At 43.4% G+C, this 20,587-nt stretch overlaps 1 protein-coding gene across 4 annotated transcripts in view; it reads left to right on the top strand.

The window, feature by feature from the left end:
• LOC137652260 (uncharacterized) overlaps nt 1-20,587 on the top strand; it is a 106,850-nt gene that overhangs the window by 28,485 nt on the left and 57,778 nt on the right. The gene's annotated exons all lie outside the window — the stretch shown is intronic.

The following is a 20,587-nucleotide window of genomic DNA, read 5'->3' on the forward strand; positions in this document are numbered from 1 at the left end:
GTCCTCAAGCCCCTCTCACGGCCCCTGTTCGAGCCACTCAAAGATATTTTGGACAAGGATCTGACCCTCAAAGCCGTCTTCTTGCTAGCCCTGGCCTCAGCGAAACAAGTGAGTGAGCTCCATTGTTTGTCCTTCGAGGTGTCCCACATGACATTCAAGTTCTTGCCGGAGTTCGTAGCAAAGACCCAGAACCCTGCAATTGCAGACCCTAGGTTCGAAGAATTCTCAATCCCGGCTATTCCGCGTTCGGACAACTCAGAAGACCTGCTCTTGTGCTCCGTAAGGACTGTCAGAAAGTACCTTAGTAGGACGGCCAAACTCAGACCGGCCGTGAAGAGTTTGTTTGTGTCCACAGGCTCAGTCAAGAAGGCAGTTTCTAAAAACATCATATCCTTCTGGCTGTGTCAGGTGATAAAGAGGTCTTATGAGATTGAGGGCTCCACGGTGCCTGGGACCCCGAGACCCCATGATATTAGGGGCCTTAGCACGTCCTTAGCGTTTGACACCAACATGGCAGTAGGCCAGATCTTACGGGCGGGCACTTGGTCTAGGCAGTCCACCTTTACAGCCCATTACCTCAAGGACTGTACGAGGAAGTCCCTGGATGCCTTCTCCATCAGGCCAGTCATTTCAGCTATGCAACAGGTTTAGTAGATTGGGCCCCAGGGTAGCCCGTGGGAGGTAATCGCAAGCGACACAGGTTCCTCCTTACTATCCCCCCTTCCTTGCTACCCTCTATTCCTTTCCCAAGACCCCATCCTTCATTCCCCATCCTTACATGAGAGAATGGGACGTTGAGACACATCATGTCTGGATTATAAATAAAAGGTGAGTTGTACATAAGGTAGACTTTTGCGTGCTTTCCCCTACTCTCCTACCTCTCCCTGGGCGTCCAGACCTAGTCTCCTATCTAGGTCATGTACCCCAGTAAGTCTCGAATATTCCGAACTGTAAGCCACTCCCTCCTCCTAAAGTATAAGTCTCCTAAGAAAGTAGTTCGAGGGAAGTACTCCGTGTTGGAACAAATCACAAATTTTAAGTAATTTGTATTTTTCCTAACAGTACTTACCTCGAACTACTTTCGGGTTATGGCCCTCACATCCTACCCCGAGTATCTTACAGGAGTTCGAGGAGGACTTAAACATACGCTTACTGACTAACAAGCGCGACCCCACGCGCTGACCCAGGGTCGCCCCTGGGCGAGTATCCTTCCGCCCCGGAGCGCCCCTGCGAGGTAGCGGAGAGAGGGGGAACTACGCAAAATTCTTGGTCGGTGATTAAGGAGATTCCCAGACTCTCCTAAGAAAGTAGTTTGAGGCAAGTACTGTTAGGAAAAATACAAATTACTTGAAATGTGTGATTTTTAAACAATAAACTTACCCGCTGGTTATATAAAAATAGCTTTAGTCTCTGACGTCCGGCAGAAATTCAAAAACTTGCGGAAATTGCAGATAGAGTAGCCAGGTGTACACTAGCACACTCACGGGAGATATACAGAACCATTCCATACTTCATCAGATCTTCTCTGCCGCCATTGCTGGCAACATCGTTTGGAATTCACTCGCTAACTACCTTGGATTTTGGACAGTTATCTTGGTGATGTACATTGTTTTTGGTTATTGGCTTTCGCTTGTTGGATTTTGCTTTCGGATTCTCTTGAATACTTATTAATTTGGATTACTTGGATTATTTTGACCCTTGCTTATTTTTTATCTCTGTTTAACTTTTCAATATGGCCGACCCTTCTCCTTCATATAGGAAGTGTGTGAAAGGGTGTAAGACTCGGCTTCCTAAAGCCGCTGTAGATCCCCATTCAATATGTTCTAAATGTAGAGGTAAAATTTGTGAATTGGGGGATCGATGTGAAGAATGTGTTTCATTGTCTGAGAGTGAGTAGCTAGGTTTTGACCGCTACTCTCGTAAATTAAAGAGAGACAGAGTTAGGCGTAGTTCTTCTCGATCTAGAGAATTATCCACTTCCCGTATCATTGAACCTAATCCTTCCCCTGTAGTGGTAGTTTCAGATCCCAATGCTGTTTCATCTGAACCTACACTTAAAGATATGATGACTGCAATTCAAGCCCTTGGAGTAAGGGTAGAATCTCTCGCGGCGGACAGAAACCAGCTCATGTCCGACGTGAACCAGTTAAAAAGTGTTAGTGTAAAAAGTGCAATTAATGTGTTTAGTGATGTGGAGGGTGCGTCTGCTCGAGCCTGTCGTTCACCTAGCCTTAGACCTCTTCCAAGCTCCATGGCCCATGAGAGAAGGAATGTCGATCGGCGAAAGGGAACGAGAGGCGTTATCGCTTGCGCAAACGTCCCCTCGAGCGTACCTGTTGTCACATCGCAGGACGCTCACCCTCACCATGGGAAAGGTGAGGTTAGTTTGTTATCTTCATCTTCGGATGACGCTATGCACAGCAAGGGTTGGCGTCATGCTTCCAGACCACTTAAGAGGAAAGCAGATGTAGTGGCTCAGCGTCGCGATCCATTGCCGCAAGCGCCTGGCTGTAGCCATTGGGACAGTCCAGAGCGTTTTCATTCGTCTGTCGAAGGTTCTCCAGCGAAACGTCCTGATAGGATGTCAGAAGTTGACAAAGGTTTAGTTCAGACTGATACGGATCTTGTTCTTGTGTCTGCTGTTACGGTACATGCACCGCCCCTTCCGTCAGACTGGTTTCAGTCTTCTGAAAACTTGGAGCGTTATGTAAGCGATGAGGAAGGCGAGTTCGCGATCGAAGTTTCTTACCTGTGTCACCGCATGTTGATCCTAATTGGACTATGCTGCAAAACATGAAGCAGCAGCTCTCATCCTTTATGCAGTCTTATCAGCCTGCTGTTAGCAAAAATGTGGTTCGTCAAGATTCTGATCATGACGTGTTGTCACACAGGCGGCCAACCAGCAAACACAATGTTGAACAGCGTGATAAGGCTTCTGTATCTCGTAGAGTTCCTGCTTCTCTTGATACCAAACGTCAAGCTACCAAGCGTGGCGTCAAGCGTCAACCTTCCAAGTGCGGCAACGATCGCCAGGCAACTAAGCGTGACGCCGAGCGTCAAGCTAAACGTGATGACGAGCGACAGGCATGTGACGTCGAACGTCAAGCAAACCGTGACGTCGAACGTCAAGCAAACCGTGACGTCCAACGTCAGTCAGATGCTGTTCGACATGCAGTCGGACGTGACGTCGAGCGCAAGATTAACGAATGTCATGTGGACGTCAGCCATACTGAACGTCTTGATCGCGGCCACCGCAGTGCTGATTCTCATGTTCGCGAGCGACAGCTTTCTGAACAAGATGCTGCTACGGCGGTTGGAGTTCTTACGGAGGAAGAACCAGATGATCACTTTTCTCCGGATGAACTCTTGGATGTTGTCTCGGAGGAAGAAGAGAATAAGAAACCTCAACACTCTGTCGACCTTAAAAAGATTATGTTGGTTTTTACGGAGTTATTTCCGGATCATTTTGCTCCCTTAGCCTCACGTTCATCTCCTTCGGAGTTTACCTTAGGAAAAACAGCGAGAATACGCTTTTTACTAGGATGGTACTTTCTCGTTCTTCAAAGAGAGCATTAAAGTTAATGGGTGTTTAGATGCAATCTAAAAAAGACCTAGGAAAGACAGGCTTCGCTTTTCCCCCGGACAGATTAGCTTCCAAGTCTAGTGTATGGTACGAGACAGAAGAGGTTCTCAGCTTGGGAGTTCCTGCCTCTGCCCAAGGCAACTTCTCAAGCATAGTAGACTCTCCTCGTCGTTTGGCCATGAGAAGGACTAAGATCTTATGGTCGATGTCCGAGTTTGATCATCTCCTCAAAGGTATCTACAGAGCATTCGAAGTGTTCAACTTTCTCGATTGGACTCTGGGAGCCTTGGTGAAGAAAGCGTCTGCACTGAAGGATCCTGACACTGGTAACTTTATACATGTAATGTCGTGTATGGATAAAGCAGTTAGAGATGGCTCGAATGAGTTAGCAGCCCTGTTCACAGCCGTGGTCATTAAGAAAAGAGCAACTATGTGCTCTTTTCTTTCTATGGGGGTCACTCCATTTCATAGATCGGAATTGCTGTTTGCACCGCTTTCTCCTTCTCTGTTCCCTCAGGAGCTAGTAAAAGAAGTTGCTGCCGCCTTGACCCAGAAGGCTACTCACGACTTAGTCTCCAAGATGGCAAGGAAGGTTCTTCCAACTTCCTTCACCAGCCGTAGACCGAAGGAAGATGCTTCCTTTCCTCACGTATCACAGCCATTTCGTAGAAAGTCTGTCGGTAGGGGTAGCTTCAGACCCGATGGGAGAAGGTCTAGAAGGAGAGGTTCTAGGTCTGGCCGAAGCAGAGTCTGACTGCTTTCACCTTCAGACAGCAGTGGGGGCCAGGCTAAACAACTTCTGGCAAGCCTGGGAGAGAAGGGGAGCTGACCCTTAGTTCGTTCGTGTTTTAAAGGAGGGTTACAAGATCCCGTTCATTATGAAACCTTCGTTAGTTTTAGACCCTGTGGATCTCTCTCCCAGATACAAGGAGGAGTTGAAGGGGCAGGCTATGCATCTTCAAATGTCTCTCTTGCCAGAAAAGAAAGCAATAGAGAGGGTGCGAAACTTTAAATCACCAGGGTTTTACAACCGCTTATTCCTGGTTCCCAAGAACTCGGGGGGATGGAGACCAGTCCTGGATGTAAGTATCCTCAACGACTACGTTCAGAAGACAAAGTTCTCTATGGAGACTCGGAAGACTGTGCTTGCAGCAGTAAGAAAGGGCGACTGGATGGTCTCGTTAGACCTCCAGGACGCTTACTTTCATGTCCCAATCCATCCAAGTGTCAAGTGTTACCTGGGGTTCATGTACAGGAAGAAGGTCTTCCAGTTTCGGGCCTTGTGTTTCGGCCTCAGCACGGCCCCTCTAGTCTTCACGAAGATCATGTTGAATGTGGCGAATATGCTCCATTCAAGAGGCATCAGAGCCTCCTTGTACCTGGACGATTGGCTCCTAAGACCTCCCTCTTTCAATCGCTGTCTGGAGGATCTGTGTCTGACATTGAGTCTGTCAGAAGAGCTAGGACTTCTTGTGAACTCAGAGAAGTCCCAATTGATTCCATCCCAGAAGATTCTCTATTTAGGGATGGAGATTCGGAGTCTGGCTTTTCAAGCTTTTCCGTCACCTTCAAGGATACAGCTAGCTCTCCTAAAACTTTGTGCTTTTCTAAAGAAAAACATCTGTTCAGTAAGTCACTAAAACAGTTTGTTTCTCTGGGAAGACTAAACCTACGGCTTCTTCAATTCCATCTCAATTTCCATTGGAACAAAAAGGACAGCCTCGACACGGAAAGCATTCCCCTTACGGAACCGATAAGAAAGTGCCTCCAGTGGTGGAACAACCTAAGAAGACTTCAGGAAGGTCTCTCGTTGGAGCAAAAGAGCCTAGACCTTGTGTTGTTTTCTGACGCCTCGGACTCTGGGTGGGGAGCAACACTGGGAAAGTCAGATATCTCAGGTCTGTGGACAAGGGAACAGGGGAGCCTCCACATCAATCAAAAGGAGCTGTTGGCAGTCCTGTTGGCTCTCAAAGGTTTCAAGAAGTTAGTGTTAAACAAAGTAGTACAAGTCAATGCCGTCAACACCACAGCATTGGCATACATAGCTAAACAAGGCGGGACTCACTCGAGGTCACTTTACGAAATAGCAAGGACTCTTCTCGTGTGGGCAAAAGAAAGAAAGGTAACTTTGTTTACAAAATTCATACAGGGAGAGAAGAACAGGATGGCAGACAGCCTCAGCAGGAGGAATCAAGTTCTACCCACGGAGTGGAGGTTGCATCTGGATGTATGCGAGAAACTTTGGCAGATTTGGGGTCGTCCACTTATAGACATGTTCGCGACCTCAAAAACGAAAAGGCTGGAGACATATTGCTCACCAGTTCCGGACCTCGAAGCGACACACATAGACGCGTTCCTGATGGATTGGTCGCACCTGGATGTGTATGCGTTCCCACCATTCAAAGTGCTGTACAAGGTGTTACAAAAGTTCGTGTCTCACGAGGGAACCAGGTTGACTTTAGTGGCTCCCCTCTGGCCGTCAAGAGGTTGGTTCACAGAGGTACTGGAATGGTCGGTGGACGTTCCAAGAAGGGTGCCATTGAGAATAGATCTTCTCAAACAACCTCACTTGGCAAGGAACCATCTAAACCTCCAAGCTCTACGTCTGACTGCCTTCAGACTATCGAAAAACTCGCAAGAGCTAGAGGATTTTTGAAGGAGGCAGCTAGGGCTATCGCTAGAGCAAGGAGGACTTCTACCATCAAGGTTTATCAGTCCAAGTGGGAGGTTTTTAGAGAATGGTGTAGAGCTAAATCAGTTTCTTCATCCAGTACTTCTGTAACACAAATTGCTGATTTCTTCTTAGACCTTAGAAGAAAGCACAACTTTTCCTCCTTGACCATCAAGGGGTACAGGAGTATGCTGGTAGCTGTCTTCAGACAAAGGAATTTAGATCTCTCAAATAATAAAGACCTTCAAGATCTGCTCAGATCTTTTGAAACTTCTAAGAAGCGTCAACAAGAATCACCAGCCTGGAATTTAGATGTTGTTTTAAAATTCCTCATGAGTGACAGATTCGAGCCTTTACACTCGGCTTCTTTTAAAGATCTGACTTTGAAGACTCTTTTCTTAGTAAGTCTGGCAACAGCTAAGAGTGTCAGTGAAGTTCACACTTTTAGCAAGAATATTGGCTTCAGAAACGGAAAAGCCATATGCTCCTTGCAACTTGGATTCCTGGCCAAAAATGAACGTCCTTCTCATCCATGGCCTACTATCTTTCGAGATTGCTAACCTCTCGGATATGGTTGGTGAAGAGTGGGAGAAAGTCCTGTGTCCTGTTAGAGCACTGAAGTTCTATCTGGACAGAACTAAAGATTTAAGAGGCAATTCAGAAGCTCTTTGGTGCGCAGTCAGAAAGCCTGCGTTACCTATGCCTAAAAACGCCCTATCATTTTTTATAAGACTTTTAATTAGAAAGGCTCACTCACACTGTGGTGAGGCAGACCTTAAGCTGCTGAAAATAAAGACTCATGATGTTAGAGCTGGGGCAACTTCTGTAGCTTTTAAACAAAATCGTTCTCTGCAAAGCATTATGGATACAACCTTTTGGAGGAGTAAATCTGTATTCACCTCACATTACTTGAAACTTGTCCAGACTCTTTATGGGGACTGCTACACTTTGGGACCATTCATAGCAGCGAGCGCAGTAGTAGGGGAAGGATCTACCACTACGTTCCCCTAATCCCTAGTACCCTTTTTCTTCTCTTGGAAATTTTATATATTTTTATGGTTGTATGTGGAGATGGTCGACAATCTTCCGCAATCTTTGATTTGGTCAGGTGGTCACTTTGTTCCTTGAGAGCGCCCAGAACAAGGGTGTTAGTTGAGGTCCTGTCAGCATAGAGGTTATTTACCCGTTTGACAGCTCCTAGAGATCTTCAGCCCCCTGGGTGGACTGCTGGATATCATAAGGATAGCAGACATAATGAGGCAGAGAATCATTGAAGTCAGCTTCCTTAACAGGTACGAACCGTTAAGCTTGTTTTAATTAACTCTTAAGTAATATTCCAACAAGGTTACTGTTTCTAACCCTCCACCAAGGGTGTCAATCAGCTATTTTTATATAACCAGCGGGTCAGTTTAATGTTTAAAAATGATATTTTCATAATAAAATAAATTTTTGAACATACTTACCCGCTGGTTATATAACTTTTATTCCCACCCTCCTCCCCTCTAGAGACCTATGGGCATGGAAGATCTGGTGAAGTATGGAATGGTTCTGTATATCTCTCGTGAGGGCACTAGTGTACACCTGGCTACTCTATCTGCGATTGCCGCCAGTTTTTGAATTTCTGCCGGACCTCAGAGACTAAAGCTATTTTATACAACCAGCGGGTGAGTATGTTCAAAAATTTATTTTGTTATGGAAATATCATATTTTCATAGCAAATCGGGCAACGAGAGGCACTGGTATTAATGACTTAATTAGCCAGAGCTCAGCTCTGTTTCCTCCAGAAAAAGTAGAAGGAATGGTGGAAAAGTGGAGGAAGACACGCCAAGACTCTGTTCTCCACCATGCTGTCCCTTTTAAGAAGTCCGGGACTTGAATGTCAATCCTGAAGACCAAAGTATTGACTCTACTGGAGTTGGCCTTGAAGAAATTCCCCATGATCTCAAGATCAAGATTTACTACTCCAGCAGCTTCTACCTTCAGACGATCTGCTGATTTCATTCACCCCATTCGACCTTGTTATGGACAACAGAAGGGGAACGGACAAGATAGGAACCAGAGGATGCTAGGGAAGGCAGTCCCCTCTTTTCACTGCCAAAAGTTGGGGGGTGCCTGGTGAACCAATGGGCAAAATGGCAGTGTCATGGAACAGAGGAGTGGAAAGTAAGTGTTCTTTGGAATGGATAATGCATCCCATTCGTTGACTCTCATCCTCCCCTCACTTGTCCGATCTGGAGATCTTACTTGCCCTTTCCCCTGTGAGATAGCACTCAAGAGCATTTCTGTGTTCGCAATCATACATGCTCACTTCTTAACACCCATACCTTCTCACCTCATAGTGCTCATACATACTCACCTCTTAACGCTCATAGATGCTCACCTCTTAGCGCTCATATGTTGTCAACTCTAAGAGTTTATACGCACTTGCCCCTGTGCGATCATATGTGATTGTCTGTATGCGCTCATAGGCGCTCGTCTCTACTCGCTCATATGCGCTTGTCTTTACGCACTCATATACGCTTGCTTCTCTGCACTCATATGCGCTTGCCTCCATGCACTCACACAAGCTCAAATCTATGTGCTGATACAGTACTGGCTTATCTCTACTGTATGCACTTAACCCAGTCCAAAGACAATCCCAATCTAGCTGGGTAAACTCTTCATAGGTACAGTCTGTTAGACTGTAACCCAAGATGAGTGCAGGAGCAAAAGATTCATCTCAAGCAGACCCCATAGGGTGCAGACTTAGTTTGTTAAGAGTTGTGCTCCAGTGATTCAGCTTTAAGTCTCCCATATTTGCTGGTAATGGGTGATGTTAGTCATTGGAGTCATCAGTGGGAGGGGTAACTAACCCCACTATGCCAACCTATTTAGAGGCAGTCTCTCTCTCTCTCTGATAGAGGACTGGTCCCTGCTGAAACCTCTTCTCATGTTGAGCCATATGGGATAGGAGGACTGACATCCTCAGACAACAGGTGGATAACCCAGCTTGCTACTTCTTTACAAACCAGCCCCTCTGTTGACAACCTGGAAACTGAAAAGGACCATTTTACTGATGTTCAAAAACCAAGTGATTTTGGTAACATAGGGAAACTGCGAATCCTTCATGTCACCCAAATTCCCATAGAAACTGATTATGATGCGCTGAATAAAGCATTTCAATGTTATGGTAGTAACAAAGAAATTCAAATAAGGTTTGAAAATAACAAATGGGATTCATGGATATCATTTGGTAATCATGATGAAGCATTTAATGCAATCAGTGACATTATGAATATTAAAATCAATAATTTGAATACAGTATCAAGTGTGCTCTTTGTGATGGGATAGCTAAGAATCTAGATATATACAAACCTGCAGATTGGATTGATAGAGATATATCATTGTTATTATTATTATTATTATTATTATTATTATTATTATTAGTTGTAGCAAATGGTGGAGTGGAAGCAGATGTACGTCAGAGAGTGAATGAATGATGCAAAGTGTTTTGGGGCAGTTAAGGGAGTAGTAAAATATAGAGGGTTGGACATGAATGTAAAGAGAGTTCTATATGAGAAAGTGATTGTACCAATTGTGATGTATGGATCGGAGTTGTGGGGAATGAAAGTGACGGAGAGAGAGAAATTGAATGTCTTTTAGATGAAATGTCTAAAGAGTATGGCTGGTGTATCTCGAGTAGATAGGGTTAGGAACGAAGTAGTGAGGGTGAGAACGGGTGTAAGAAATGAGTTAGCAGCTAGAGTGGATATGAATGTGTTGAGGTGGTTTGGCCATGTTGAGAGAATGGAAAATGGCTGTCTGCTAAAGAAGGTGATGAATGCAAGAGTTGATAGGAGAAGTACAAAAGGAAGGCCAAGGTTTGGGTGGATGGATGGAGTGAAGGAAGCTCTGGGTGATAGGAGGATAGATGTGAGAGTGGCAAGAGAGCGTGCTAGAAATAGGAATGAATGGCGAGCGATTGTGACGCAGTTCCGGTAGGCCTTGCTGCTTCCTCCGGTGCCTTGGATGACCGCGGAGGTAGCCTCAGTAGGGGATTCAGCATTATGAAGCTTCATCTGTGGTGGATAATGGGGGAGGGTGGGCTGTGGCACCCATAGCAGTACCAGCTGAACTCGGTTGAGTCCTTTGTCAGGCTGGGAGGAACGTAGAGAGGAGAGGTCCCCTTTTCTGTTTCATTTGTTTGCTGTTGGCTACCCCCCAAAATTAAATTGGGGGAAGTGCCTTTGTATATGTATGTATGTATTAATTGCTAAGCCACAACCCTAGTCAGAAAAGCAGGATGCCATGAGCCCTGGGGCTCCAACAGGGAAAATAGCCACGTTAGGAAAGGAAACAAGGAAAAATTAGATATTTTAAGAACAGTGACATAATAATAGATATTGCCTAAATAAACTATAAAAACCTTAACAAAATAAGAAGAGAAGTAAGATAGAATAGTATGTGCGAGTGTACCCTCAAGCAAGAGAACTCTAACCCAAGGCAGTGGAAGACCAGGGTACAAATGCTATGGCACTACCCAAGACTAGAGAACAATGGTTCAATTTTGGAGTGTCTTGCTCCTAGAAGAGCTGCTTAGCATAACTAAAGAGTCTCTTCTACCCTTACCAAAAAGAAAGTGGCCACTGAACAATTACTCTGCAGTAACCTTGGGTGAAGAAGAATTGTTTGGTAATCTCAGTGTTGTCAAATGTATGAGGACAGAGGGCATTATGTAAAGAATAAGCCAGACTTTTTGGTGTGTGTGTAGGCAAAGGGAAAATGAACCGTAACCAGAGAGAAGGATCCAATATAGTACTATCTGGCCAGTGAAAGTGCTGAGGTGATTATACCCTCCAGGAGAAAGTCAAAAACACCTAAGTGGCTTATTGCTCAGTCAAAAAGGAGTACAAGAAATTATTTCGAGATATGCAAATTTCTTCAAAAGAAAGTACAGTACAGTAGGTACTATCGTACCAGGATATATATATCTTTTTGTAAAGAACAGACTCCATATAAGTGCCAAATCACAATCCCAATCTGTTATACTATTCAATTTAAAGACAGAGAATAATAGCATAAAGTTGTATGTGAAAACCCATCTAAACTCCACTAATGGAATGGGAGTAATTTTCAGTAGACTTTAACTGTATGGAAAGTGTATAAAGTCCCTGGAACATCAATGATTATCCTTACTTTTCAGGATGCTGATGTGCCTTTCCACATTGACATAGAAAATGAACTGATTAAAGTTTGAACTTTTAAGTAGAAGCCACTGTACTATGTTTTAATTACTTTAGATTTAGGCATCCCTCTAAATTTTGCAAGAATGAAAAAATGTGTAGTACTTGCTCTAATGTTTACTATGGAGAATGTATACTAGAGGCATATTGTTTAAACTGCAACTTGAATCACAAATCTAGTGATAGGAGTTGCCAGCAGTATAAGTTAGAAGAGGCTCCCCTCAATAAATCCAGTATCAAAACTTATAAGTGTGGGGCATGCCAAGAGACTATTTGAGTAAATCAACAAGCTATGCAAAGGCATTGAAATCATGAGGAAAATGCGGCAGGAGGCATCCAACCCCCTATTACTGCCAGCATTTCCCTCCCAAAAATTTGCCATCTTCTGATAACATGCTGCATGATAGGGCAAGAATATCACCTCCTAAGTATGTTGGCCAGGGCACCAGCCACCCATTGAGATACTTCTGCTAGAAATGTATTGGGTCCTTTAACTAGCCAGACGGTACTACATTGGATCCTTCTCTCTGGTTACAGCTCGTTTTCCCTTTGCCTACACATACAGTACACTGAATAGTCTTGCCTATTCTTTAGATATTCTTCTCTATCCTCATACACCTGACAACACTGAGATTACCAAACTATTCTTCTCTCAAGGGGTTAACTACTGCATTTTAATTGTTCAGTGGCTACTCTCCTCTTGGTAAGGGTAGTAGAGTCTCTTTAGCTATAGTAAGCAGCTCTTCTAGAAGGACTCTCCAAAATCAATCCATTATTCTCTAGTCTTGGGTAGTGCCATAGCCTCTGTACCATGGTATTCCACTGTTTTGCTTTAGAGTTTCTTGCTTGAGGGTACGCTCGGGCACACTATTCTATCTTATTTCGCTTCCTCTTATTTTGTTAAAGTTTTTATAGTTCATATATGAAATATTTATTTTAATGTTACTGTTTTTGAAATATTTTATTTTAATTGGTAATTACGTCTCTTGTTTCCTTTCCTCACTGGGCTATTTTCCCAGTTGCAGCCCTGGGCTTATAGCATCCTGCTTTTCCAACTAGCGTTGTAGCTTGGTAAGTAATAATAATTATAATAATAAGGCTTTGCCCACCTCTATTAAACCTTTGTCCCCCATTACAAAGGATAATACTAACCTCTCACAGGCTATATCTGCCTGATTTGATGGAGGTTTCACATAAAACAGTGTTATCAGGTGCACCTGTTGTGAGGGAAACATCAAAACCTGATAATTCACCACCTCTTGAGAGAGAGAGAGAGAGAGAGAGAGAGAGAGAGAGAGAGAGAGAGAGAGAGAGAGAGAGAGAGAGAGACCTTCATCTCTTTCATCCCCTCCCATTAAGAACACCAAAGTTATGACATCAAATAGATATGTTTTGTCTGTTGATATTTCAGATCATCAAGAAAACTACTTAAATCAATAGAGAATTCATGTTGAGGTCCACCAACCCCCTCAAGAATTAGGTAAAAAGAACATTGAAAAGGCAAATGTAAAATCTAACTTATGAAGATTCTCACTTAAAAATATTCTTCTTCTTCTTCTTTATCTACACATCTTTTCTCACTTCTATGTGGGGTCGATGTTTCTGGTCAGCTTTCTCCATCTACCTTAGAAATATTGTTACATCAAAAACTGCCAATGGGAAGACCTCATCCAAGATGTCTTCCAGAAAATAAACCATAGTTTTTTCCTCCATTTTGTAATGGAATTGTTAGGGTTTAAGGGCCAAATATGAAGAACTTAAGCTCCTAATTCATGAGCATTCCATCATAATGCTGTCTACAGGAGAGCAAGCTTGATGCTAATACTCCTTGTCCTTGAGAGTATGTTAGCTGTAGATCACCACATGATCATCAAGCAGGGAGCCATGGCGGAAGTCTCATATATGTTCCTCAAGATGTTCCCCAAATAATTTTTGTGTATTTGTAGACCTCAGCAGGCAGTGGTTGTACAGATTGATATAAGGAGAAAATATACAATATGCTCTCTCTACTCCCCTCCAAATGATAACATTTTGTATGATAATTTAATATAGGGGATTCAACAACTCCTTCAACCTTTTCTTTTACTTGGAGATTTGAATGGTAAGACATCCTTTGTGGGGCGATGTTTTAGCACCACTATAAGACCATTGAAGAACAGAAAATTTTGAATTTTGCAATGGGAACGGAAGAATCTTACAATTCTCCTTTTACTGAAAGAGAATTTTACTCCGCACTTGCTACTTGTAATGGTATAGCCCCTGGACCCTGATGGCTCCAAATCTGATGCTGGCCTTGGATTTCAAGTATATAGTAATGCTTTTAATTGTAGAGGTATACTTCCTCTAACAGCTTCTATATTTACTGCCGAACTGTGTGGCATACTAACCGCTATTGAGACAATAGCATTGGAGGAGGAGGGTAATTTTACCATTTTTAGTGATGCAAGGAGTGTCCTTCAAGCTTTAGTTTTTAATTCCAGTAACCCCTAAGTTTTAAATATTTTAGAATGGCTTTTCATTATTGGACTGAGTGGTATAACAGTAATTTTGCGGGGTTCTGGCACATGCAGGTGTGTGTGGAAATGAGAAAGCAGATTTACTGGCAAAGAAAGCTGTTGCTGCATTGCTACCAAGATGGTATCCCATTCTCTGTGATGATTGTTTACCCAGCATTAAGAATTTGATTCATAATAATTGGCAATAACATTGGGATAGTTTAGTTGAAAATAAAATGAGAGAAACAACGAATGTTATATCCCCTTGGAAGTATAACATAATGCCCGAAAGTGGAAGACTACTTTTATCTTCTCCGCATTGGTCGCACTCTGATAACCCATGAATTTCTGCCAACTAGCTAATACCATCCATATTGCAACGGCTGTTTGGTACCCTTGACAGTGAGAAATTTGTTGGCAAAGTGCCCCCACTTATAGTACCGAAAGAAATCGTTATGTTTGAGGCTCAAGGTGAGGATGGCAGGTTCATCCTTGCTAAGATTCCTGGACATGATGTGTCATATTTTGCTAGGGATATTTTTAGATTTAATACAGAAGCAGGTCTTCTGAAAGCCATTTAACTTTTATAATGACCTCTTCACTGTTATGATTTTAATAGAATATGCTTTTATTCATTATTCATAATAAATGATAGCGGCGTCAATGACCTTAGATGCCAGGATGCCAGAAAACTTCAAATCGGTCAATCAATCAATCGGTAGAAAACTCCCCTAAAGAATGCCTGGGATGAGTCAAGAGGTTTGTCATCTCAACTATGAGGGTGGTCGGACCGCTTCGGCCGTGTCTATCCCCTCCAAATTTGGCAATACAGTACCTTCATTCTCCATCTTACTAAAGCTGGGAAGAAGTCAAGTGTAAGTATTCCTGCCATGCCAAGAATTTCTTCCAAGAATACGGTCAGGCCAAACATTCAGATTCATAAATCTGGATGCGTCAACGAATCTAAACATGATGACGTCAAGATAGAACCACACCCTATGCAGATAACAACACTGGGTCATATGCTAGAGACAACCCATTAATCGTCCAGATAGACCCTGTTCTTACACTGTGTGACGATCATAACTAACAGGATAAGTGTTCTTTGGAACGTTTATTCTTTTTCAGTAAATATTTTACTGGTACAGGAAGCGGATAAGGGGCGTGGAAAATTTCCTCCCTTCCCGAGAATCACCCCTACATCGGATGTTGAAAAACAATTTGACAGACGACGTAGACCTGGTCCTTAATGTAGGCAAAGTACTGAGAAATCTCTCTTGTCTCATAAAACAAGTTGTGAGAGACTTTAACTCCTCTGTTTCCTGATCAAGACATAGAAATGAATGTTCTTATGCTGAGAGCAAACTAGACTCCTTCTACTCCTTTTCCGCCTCCTCATCCCATTATTACACAGGGAAAGGTAGGACGTTGGAGGAAGGATAAAGAGCTCTGCTAAGACAGAAAGTCCTCACCGAGATATCACTGTTGATGATTCCCTTGAAAACCTCTTGGCGCGTATAAGTACAAGCTCTGCTGATGTACCTTCCCCCTTGAGGCCCCAGTATTGAGCTAGGAAGCCTTTCATTTTATTAAGAACATAAGCCTAATCCAACACAACAGGTTTGGACGAGCCTCCCTTTGCACAGACTACTAATAGACGATGCAGCATCAGCGATACCTTCCCGCTGTCTCAGAGCCCAGACTTAGGTTTGATGTGACCTTTTCCAACCAAACGAAGGAAACTCTTGAGTTTTTTAACTCCCAAGTCTCCGCCACGGAAAACTTGTTAAAAGCAAGTAGATCATTGAAATTTCTGCCATTACTTCTGCCACACCAGAGACATTTTTATGTTAACTCTTACGCTTTTCAGAGCCCTCTTCCCATTGATCCAAATGTGGCCAACTTGGTACCTTCAGTTCCAGCCGAGAGGCTGCCGAACTTAACAGCCACAATTTCAGGTCCTTTACTGGCAAATAGGAGGTAACTGCCATGGCAGCCATTCAGACCTGTTCATGGATAGACCACTGGTCTGGGCACTCTCTCGCTTCGCCGTCGCGAGGAACCTCAAGAATAAGACTGAACGGGAGCAGTTCAAGGAACTCTTAAGATCTGGCGCTAAGGCCATAGAGTTCCTCCTCCACAAGAACATTTTCCTGTGGGGAAATTGTGTTCTGAAGAGCTGTGACGTTATCATAACAAAATGCTGTAGACTATTGTCCCCTAGAGACACTACCGTCCTTAGAAACTCTGACCATATCAACTCTCCTCTTTTTCCATCCTCGGATGTAATTAAAGTGATTGAGAAGTTAGAGAGACTAAGGTAGAGCCCTGTAGTCAACAGAGCAGCTGCACCTGGGTTGCCCACTCCTCAGAAACAGAGAAAGAACTCAACTTTAAGGCAACCCTCTCAACAGAGACGCCTTCTCCCTTCCATGGATGGATAACAGGCTGGCAGGCAGAATCCTAAGCTTAATTTTTGTCGGAGAGGTCATCCCTCCAGCCAAAGAGGACATGGCGGCAGAGGTTCACGCTAGGGAGGGCTTATCCTCCAACTTACCATCAGTGGGGGAATGCATGCAATGCACTTGGCAAATGTGATAGGACTTATGGGCCAACCCTTGGACGAAAGAATTCCTTCATTCAGGATATCGGATCCCCTTCATAGATTAACCACCTCCTCTCACCAGGATCATCTAAAGACCTACTCCTAGCAGAGCAAGTCTCCAAGTTGCTAAGTAAAGAAGCAGTAGAGTAAGTATTCGATAACTCTCCAGGCTTTCTTAGCAATCTATTCCTGGTAGAGAAGCAGACAGAAGGTTATAGACCTATCATAGACCTCTCTCTCTTGAACCTCTCCATTTTACAGACAAGGTTCAAGATGGATACTCCATCCTCCATTTTCCCGGTATCAGGGAGAACGACTACCTTCTGACCATAACTTGAAAGATGCTTACTTTCAGGTCTCCATTCATCCTGCTTCGAGGAAGTGCCTAAGGTTTCCCTTTCAAGACAAACTGTTCCAGTTCAGGGTGCTGTGCTTTGGCCTGTCTACAGCCTCTCAGGTCTTCACCAAAGTCTTTGTCCTTGTCTCATCCCAGACTCATGCCATGGGCATCAGGTTCGTAAGATACTTAGACGACTGGCTTCTCTTGGTGCTGCAGGCAGAGTGGCAAGATTCAGGACTTTGGCAGCAATTTTCCTGAAAGGGGACCTCCTGCCTGCTTGGACGTGGCAGAAGTTGTTAGGTCACCTCTCCTTTTTAGAGAAACTCGTCCTCCTGGGGAGATTGCATCTGTACTTGGTGCAGTGGGCTCTGAAGACCCAGTGGTCCCAGGCCTCAGACTATCCTGCAACCCTGCTCTGAGTACCTCAAGGTGTTATCGAACTTCCTATGTTGGCTGAAGTATGAGAACCTATTAGCAGGAATACCCCTTCAGGATCCTTCCCCACAGTTCATACTGTTTACAGATGTATCTTGCCAGGGATCAGGTACCCATATGGGAAAGGAACAGATCTCGGGCTTATGGTCAGAGGAAGACAAGAGCTTCCACCTAAACTTACTGGAAAGTAAAGCGGCACAACTAGCGTTACTCCACTTTGCTAAGACTCTGCCAGGTCATTCTGTGGTATTGATGAGCGACATCTCCAAACAAGCAGGCGTAACCTCTCTCCTGCTATGCAACATGGCAGTAGAGATGGTCATGAGGACACAGTACCAAGGCAATCTCTCTCTTGGCGATTTTTATCCCCAGGAAGAGAAATGTCATTGCAGACCATCTGAGCCTTCGAGAGACAACAGTTGGTTCAGAATGGTCTTTGCTTCCTCTAGTGGCAAAGAGACTTGTGACTTTGTGGGGTTCCCAGTCTCTGGACATGTTCGCCACCCACCTGAATCACAAACTCCCTGTGTATTGCTCTCCAATTCCAGACCAAGCTGCAGTGATGGAAGACACATTTCAACACCCTTGGGATGGTCTAGACTTCTACATCTTCCTACCGTTCTGTCTGATTCGTCAGACACTTAACAGAATCAGAACATTCAAGGAAGTCAGAGTAAAGCTTGTGGCTCCAAGGTGGCCAGCAGCAGAATGGTATTCAGACCTGCTGGAACTTCTCACAGAAATACCAAAAGAACTTCCATAATGGCCAAACCTGCTACGCCAACCTCACATAAGAAAATTCCACGACACAGTACATTGCCTGTCCCTTCACAGTTGGAGACTATTCAGCGTCTCCTCCAAAAGAAAATCTTTTCAAGACTAACTGTGAAGCAGCTCTCCGGATACCTCCATGAGTCTTCCGCAGCAGTTTACCAGACGAAGTGGAAAATCTTTTGTGATTAGTGTCATAGGGGAAAATTGTTCCACTCAAGGTCAATATTCCCCTGATTACAGACATTTTAGCGTTCCTAAGGAAGGCTACTGCTCAACATGGAGCCAAGTATTCAAACTGAAAGGACTGGGCCTCTCAGATTCTTGGGAACTGTCAGCATTGATGATGAGTTTTGAACAGTCTTGCCCTCCTCGAGAACTAAATCCTCCCCCCCTCCTATGATGTGACTAAGGTCCTATGGGCCTTGAAGAAAGCCCTGTTTGGACCTATGCATAAAGCCTTAGACAGAGATCTTATCTTGAAAATAGTCCTCCTCCTTTTCTTAGCTTTAGTCAAGAGAAAGAGTGAACTGCATGGTATATCTCACCTTGTGTCACATTCCAGATGGTGGAGAGAACTATCTTTGTCTTTTGTTCCTGAATTTGTGGCCAAAACTCAAAATCCGGTTGATAACGATATTAGATTGGACTCTTTCACGATCTTGTCTCTCAAAGAGGGAACTGACGACCTGGATGACATGTTACTATGTCCTGTAAGAGCAGTACTTAAATAACTAAAGAGGACCCAGTATCGGAGGCCCAGAATCTCCTATTTGTTTATGAGCACTAGCTGGTCCAAAAAGGTTTCCAGAAACACCATCTCTTTTTGGTTGAGAGAAATCATCATTAGAGCCTGTAAGTCCTCAATGGAAGCATCTCCAAGGTCCCAACTTCTAACACATGATATACGTGTGTATGCTGCAACCCTAGCGTTCCACAAAAAAAACCACTTGGTAGCTCAAGTCCTAAAAGCAGGAGTCTGGGAGAGACAAACTACTTTTATGAACCACTACCTTGAAGATTGCACACACAAGTCCTTAGACACCTTTTCCATAGGACTCATTGTTGTTGCACAAAAAGTAGTCTAATTTAAGCTCTCATGAGACAAGTAATTGTTTTTATCCCAGGCATCAGTTATTCTCTGCATTATAAGGGTGTTTACGAGTATAAAGGTGAATGGTAATTTTGATCGTACTTGAAGACCTCACTTAAGATCTCCTCAGTACAAGTAAGAATGCCTTGTGTTTGGTGGCTGATATATTGTATATGTTAATATCACAAGCTACTTGATGTTCATATCACTTCACCCTGGTAAAGCTCTGGAATATAATAGAAGGACCTGCACTGTTCACAAATAATTTACTTTGATCTCTTGCTATTACTATAGTAATTGTATCTTGGGTTAGTGGGCAAACCTCCTACAATACGGAGATTTCCTCCCATTTAAGGAAGACTCCCCATTAAATGACTCGTAAGTTTGCATCCGCATAGTAATGAACTGCAAATTTTATATAATTTGTGTTTTTCCTAGCTATATAAACCTGGGTCATTTACCAAAGGTCCTTCTCAGCCACTCCTCAAGTCTTTGACCAGAAGATTGTTGTGATTAAACTCTTGAGACTAGTGTAACCTGTCATGCGCAGTAGCTACCCAGCAACGTAGCTTGACACAATCTATCGATTACTTTTTCAATTGTCTGGCCATAGAAAATAAAACCAAAAGTAACCATATTGAAGGGCTCATATATGTATTGCTAGGAAAATTACAAATTATATAAAATTTGTAGATTATTAAATAAGTAATAGCAATGTTTTATCATTATTTTTTTTTTTTTTCAAATAAGCACTGTAACTGATATGCATACTTTTCTCTAACTTAATTTCCAATAGAACTGCAAAACAGTGGGTATGATCAGTAACTGAAAATTCAGAATTTTTCTATCACAACAAATTAAACAAGAATTTTAGTGTTGCATAGCTTCTGTCATGAGCAGTAAGTGTTGCTTTCCTTAAGGCAATATGACATTATTTTATGGCTTTTACTTTTGAAGTTTTTAGGAAAGTAACATTTAAGAATCTTGGTATTGATTATCACCGTTCCATCTATTTTATGTATGTTTGAATGATTAGAGTATTGCTATACTGTATAGAGATTTTACCGAGTGCAGTGCATAGAGAAATAAAGCTACGAAAACAACACGTCCGAATCTTACTGGTGCTAGACAAGGAATGGAGGGTAGAAGCGTGGGTAGTGGTAGGGGTGGGGGGGGGGGGGTAGTCGTAGTAGAGGCCAGTAGTTGAATGTAGAACAGCACCTCGTAGTATCGGGGGATATTGAGGAAGGAGAGGACTAATTGGTAAGGGACCTGTGGTAGTGGTTCTAACACGCCCCAGTTACTATACTGACACTCTTTTAGAGTGAGCGAGCTAGGTTTATTCCTGGCATTCCATGCAACTTTTTCTCTG

Source organism: Palaemon carinicauda, chromosome 13, assembly GCF_036898095.1.
Source record: "Palaemon carinicauda isolate YSFRI2023 chromosome 13, ASM3689809v2, whole genome shotgun sequence".
Taxonomy (NCBI): Eukaryota; Metazoa; Arthropoda; class Malacostraca; order Decapoda; family Palaemonidae; genus Palaemon; species Palaemon carinicauda.